Source organism: Manis javanica, chromosome 6 (assembly GCF_040802235.1).
Source record: "Manis javanica isolate MJ-LG chromosome 6, MJ_LKY, whole genome shotgun sequence".
Lineage (NCBI taxonomy): Eukaryota > Metazoa > Chordata > Mammalia > Pholidota > Manidae > Manis > Manis javanica.
Genome location: NC_133161.1, coordinates 110,112,851 through 110,119,000, shown reverse-complemented (window position 1 = coordinate 110,119,000; position 6,150 = coordinate 110,112,851). Strand labels below are relative to the sequence as shown.

General features: G+C 38.9%; 1 pseudogene; it reads right to left on the bottom strand.

Annotated features, from left to right (window-relative positions):
* Positions 1-1,341: 1,341 nt before the first annotated feature.
* Positions 1,342-4,661, bottom strand: LOC118973961 (olfactory receptor 6Y1-like; annotated as a pseudogene).
* Positions 4,662-6,150: the final 1,489 nt, after the last annotated feature.

Here is a 6,150-nt window from a genome sequence, read left to right as displayed (position 1 = left end):
ATATAAGAAGTGAAAAGTAATGGGTAATAAAATCTATGGTAAGGAAGTTAAGAAAAGCTTTTCATTTAATGCTTTAAATTTTGAAAACACAATGATACGCTTTCTACATTTTACATTTCACAGTAGCCACATTTTAATACTTAATTGCTACATGCTTTTGTGTCCACTGCATTGAACAGCACAGATATAGATCATTTCTATTGTCACAGAAGGTTTCCTTAAAACAAACACTACTAAGCCAAAAATAAGATAAAATGGAATCAATACAAAATAATTAATTTAAAAAGCCTGTAAAAATCAGATAAAAATTAAGGCCAGAGGTTATCAGGTTAGATAAAATCCATAGTGTATGATTTTCACAAATCTTGGGCCGCTTGTTGGCTTTAAGCATTTTCATCTACAAGTGAGACAATTAAGAAAAGATGATGACTTTTGTATGGCTGAATATTCTCAATCATAATATCAGTTGGTCACAGGGATAGCAGAACAGCATGGAGAAAACAGCCAGTGATTCTGTAACATCTGTCTATGGTGACAGAGAGTAACCTCATGGAGGGAGTGAGGATTTAATAATATGGATAACTGTTAAACTACTGTGTTGTGTATTTGAAACCAATATAAGATTGTTTATCAATGATACTTCAATAAATTTAAAAAAAGATAAGGTGGGGACTTTATTTGAACAAACATAAGGCAGTGTTTCTGGGGGAAAATAGTGTGGTGAGAGAAATTGAGTACAGAGGGAAAGAAAAGAGAAGGGGAAATCTAGAAATCTGTAAAAAAAAAAAGAATAGAACAGAAAGAATGAGAGTTTGATGGGAATTAAAAAAAGCAGGTGAAAATGACAAGGTAGAACAGAAAATCAGAAGGGTGGGAGGGCAGGACTGGAAGGGCCACAAAGTCAGAATCTATTCACAATTCCCAACTTCATCTTCTGTGTTCAAATATGCATTTATTCAATTACACTTTCAACAAATATTTATTAAACACCTACTATGTGTCAGACACAGTTGAATGTACAGACAATACATTAGCAAATTAGCAAAACTTCATATAGGGTTTGTATTTTAGTGAGATGGAAAATCTGCCTTCAATTCAAGTAATTTTTGGAAAATGTTCAAAACTTATCTGCTGACCTAGAAGCAGTCGCTACTTTTTGGGTATAGTAGCTACATCATCCCCCAAATTTAGCCACATTTATGCACACACACACACACACACACTCATGCACACAGCATCAGTGTTAAAGTACTAGAGGTTGACAGGTAGCCAAAGGCAAGAGTGTGGTAGGAGCTGTGCAGCGATCACCCAAGTCAGACCTGAAGGGATTCTAGAAGCTTATTAATTACTTGAGGCCACATTTTCCCTGGGTCCACTTCCTTTGAAAAGCACGTTCTTCTCGCGGGTTGCCTTTACTTCCCAGCTCCTCGGAGAGTAGATGATGGGGTTAAGGAGTGGGACGAGGATGGGGTAGAGCACAGACACTGCTTTATTGGAATTGTAGGCATACATAAGCTCGGGGCAGGTATAGGTGACAAGGGTCGTGGAGTAGAAGAGAATTACAGCTGTCAGGTGAGAGGCACAGGTGGAACACACTTTTTGGTGGCCCTGAGCAGAAAGGATCCCGAGAATGGCGGTGAGAATGGTAGTGTAAGATGCCACCACTACACAGAGGGGGAGGGCAGTGACTGTGAGGGCCAAGAGGAAGTGCACTAGCTCAGCCTGTGAGGAGTCCTCACTTGAGACACTAAGGGGTGGTGTGATATCTTAGAGGCAGTGATTGATCTGAGGCGTGCCACAGCAGTGGAGTCGGGCTATGGAAACCATCTTCACTGCGGCAGTCACAAGTCTGCAGAACCAGCATCCCCTGGCCAGAGCACCACAAAGCGGGTTGGTCATGATAACTGGGTAGCACAGTGGATTACAAATGCCTACATAGTGGTCAAAGGAGAATGTAGTCAGTGCAGACAGAGGTCACAAAAAAGTAAAGCTGAGTCATGCAGCCATTGAATAAAATGGTCTTAGAATGGCTGAGGAAGTCTACCTGCACCTTGGGGCTGATGACTGTGATGTACCACATCTCTGGGAAAGAGAGGTTGCTCAGGAATAAGGACAAGGGCTTGTGCAACTTTCCATCACTGTGAATGCCGAAGATAATAAGTTCTCTATTAGTGTCAGTAGGTAGATCACCAGGAAAACAAAGAAGAGGAGCAGCTGGAAGCCTGGCCTTGTTGGAAATCCTAGAAGAATGAAATGTGTCATCACCATGTGGTTGTAGACCTCCAGAACCTTGGTGACCTTAACTGGCTGTGGGCCCAGACAAAATCAGTTCCTTCAGCACCCCAAGAAGGACCCTATGGTTACTGACATTGATGAGCCCACCACCAGCAAACTCACCATGAGAGGCTTTCCTGCCTTTCTTTCTTTACTTCCTTCTATATTATGATTGAAACGAAAGTTTTGAGCAAAAATATGCTTTAGGGAGTTTATGTTTTATTTTTTTTCATATTATGCCAAGAGAGAGAACTCATCCAAAGTCATGCGGAAGTGCAATTGGAACCTCCTGACTCCCAGTTCTTTGCTGATACAACACTCCTGGGCAAGAGAGGATGATCTTCATGCCGTCCTTTCACAATAGGCAAGATCCCCACCTACTGCATGTGTAAAGGGGGCAGGAGATTCAATCGCTCATTCTCCAGGTGTAACTTGCCTGACTCTGGAGCAGTCACGTGACTCCTCTAGTCTGTGAAACAGAGAATCTTTTTTAAAACCGATTTAACCAGGTTATAAAGCTTCAGTGAAGCAATATGTAAGCGAACACACAGGACTCATAGCAAATTTGATATGAATATTCAGCAGCTTCTAAGAGAACAAAATTAATTAATTTTGGTATCATTAATATATAATTACATGAGAAACACTGTGGTTACTAGATTTCCCGCATTATCAAGTCCCCACCACATACCCCATTACAGTCACTGTCCATCAGCATAGTAAGATGCTACAGAATCATTACTTGTCTTCTTTGTATATACTTCCTTTCTTGTGTCCCCACCACCACTACATTATGTGTGCAAATCTTAATGCCCCCTTTTCCCCCTTATCCCTCCCTTCCCACCCATCCTCCCCAGTCCCTTTCCCTTTGATAACTGTTAGTCCATTCTTGGGTTATGTGAGTCTGCTGCTGTTTTGTTCCTTCAGTTTTTGCTTTGTTCTTATACTCCACAGAGGAGTGAAATCATTTGATTCTTGTCTTTCACCACCTGGCTTATTTCACTGAGTATAATACCCTCTAGCTCCATCCATATTGTTGCAAATGGTAGGATTTGTTTTCTTCTTATGGCTACATAATATTCCATTGTGTATATGTACCACATCTTCTTTATCCATTCATCTACTGATGGATACTTAGGTTGCTTCCATTTCTTGGCTATTGTAAATAGTGCTGTGATAAACATAGGGGTTCACATGTCTTTTTCAGACAGGGCTCCTGCATTCTTAGGGTAATTTCCTAGGAGTGGAAATCCTGGGTCAAATGGTATTTTTATTTTAAGTTTTTTGAGGAACCTCCACATTGCTTTCCACAATGGTTGAACTAATTTACATTCCCACCAGCAGTGTAGGAGGGTTCCCCTTTCTGTGCATCCTTGCCAGCATTTATGTTCTTAGTCTTTTTAATGCTGGCCATCCTAATTGGTGTGAGGTGATATCTCACTGTGGTTTTAATTTGCATTTCTCTGATAATCAGCAATGTAGAGCATCTTTTCATGTGCTTGTTGGCCATCTGAATTTCTTCTTTGGAGAAGTGTCTGTTCATATCCTCTGCCAATTTTTTAATAGGGTTATTTGCTTTTTGGGTATTGAGGCATGTGAGTTCTTTATATATTTTGGATGTTAACCCCTTGTCGGATATGTCATTTACAAACATATTCTCCCATACTGTAGGATACCTTTTTGTTGAGCTGATGGTGTCCTTTGCTGTAGAGAAGCTTTTCAGCATGATGTAATCCCATTTGTTTATTTTTGCTTTTGTTTGCCCAAGGAGATGTGTTCAGGAAAAAGTCACTCAAGTTTACATTCAGGAGATTTTTGCCTATGTTGTCTTCTAAGAGTTTTATGGTTTCATGACGACTTACATTCAGGTCTTTGATCCATTTTGAGTTTACTTTTGTGATTGGGGTTAGACAATAATCCAGTTTCATTCCTTTTGCATGTAGCTTTCCAGTTTTGCCAACATCAGTTGTTGAAGAGGCTGTCATTTCCCCCTTGTATATCCATGGCTCCTTTATCATTTATTAATTGTCCATATATGCTTGGGTTTATATCAGAGCTCTCTAGTCTGTTCCATTGGTCTATGGGTCTGTTCTTGTGACAGTACCAAATTGTCTTAATTACTGTTTCTTTGTAGTAGATCTTGAAGTCAGGGACTGTAATATCCCCTGCTTTATTCTTTACTCTCAGGATTTCTTTGGGTCTGCTTCTTTTTAATCTCTGTGTTTGAGTCCCACCCACATGAAACCTACTTCCCAAGAGTTTAGACCTACTGTCCTCTCTGCCTTTTTCTCACCACATCTCCATGTTTTCAAATGGACACATGAAATTAACATGTTTATTGTTACCTGCACATAATAGTACTGTTTGGGAAGCCCTTCTTGGTTCATAGTAATAAGATCCCAGCCTCCAGAGCTGTGTGCCTGGACTCATTCCCTGGATGTATTTTTATATTCCAGAAATGTTTAGACAAGATATTATGCCTGAAAATCCTTTCTTTCTAGGACCCTCAATGCCCTTCAGAAGAATCCTAGCCTACCTACAACATTTTAAGAATGCTCTAGGAAATAAGAGACTGTAATGTGTTCTCAGATCTTTAGCAATATATATTGTCACGTTCAAAGAAGATGTCTTAGACTTGAAGAAGGAAATGAAAACTGCTCATTGAATTTTCAGACAAATAATTAATAAACAAGGTGGAGGGAGGTTGTTGTCACAGGAACTATGCCTTCTTTCAGTTAATTCCAGCAGAAATATAAAAGTTGAGATGCAGTACCATCAGATAAATAAGCACAAGGTAAAGATACAAAAAAATAAAAAGAAAACAAAGAAGTATGTATACAGTATCAAACATCTGACTGAGCAGTTTTATCATTTAGGCATGGAACTTAACTTCAAGCTTTCTACTACTCAAATAAAAGAAGAAAAGAATTAGAAGGATAGCATGATCACATCTGATCCTTAAAACTCTCCATATATATAATATGTATGCATGTACATACCATATGGCATGTATACATTAACATATATATTAAAGAAATAATTGTTGTATTTGATAATAAGAAAAATTAATGTACGAGGAGGTAGTATGCTTTGCCAAAAGTCACATGCAAAGTAAATACAATACGGGGTCTAGGTTCCAAATCTTCAGGGTTAGATCACCCTAGTCATATCTAATAGCTTCCAAGATTTTATATAGTCTATATGGCAGATATATGAGGAAGAGAGCAAGGCTAAAGTGGCTAACAACCTTCTCTCCAACAGAAGTTCTATAGCTAATGGATCTCTGAGGAGGCTGAGCTGAATATATGGCTGTATTTTCACAGTCAGATGATGCTCCATATTTGCATATCTTTTTATCACATTATTACATTTGACCCTCATAATCGTAGAGTTAGCAAGGACAAATGTTATAGTGTCACTTGACCCAGAAATATTAAATATTTAGCTCATGATCACATGGCTAATTGCTTAAAGACAGAATTGAAATAAAAAACCCAAATTACTTTTTATTCCCCACTACTTTTTCTGTATGAGTAAGCAGAAGATGATCTATGAGTTGAGTGTTTTTTCCTTTTGAGCTTTAAAGTGTACCTTTTAAAACTGCTAAAAACTGCCCTGTCTAAGGAATAGATGTTTAGGGAGTAAAGAATCCAAGTGCCAGGGTAAGAGCTGGGAGACAGGTGAGATCCAGGTAAAAACTCCAGTACCCTGGATCTCAAACATATTACCTAACAGCAGCTTTAAACCAACTCTCTGTTCTTTGTAACCAACTCTCCGCTATCCATTGTGGACTTAGCCTATAGGATTACAGTGTTTTAAATCAGTGGAATTTTAGTTCAGGTTTTTTTTTTCAAATAAGGGAGGTGAATCCCAGAA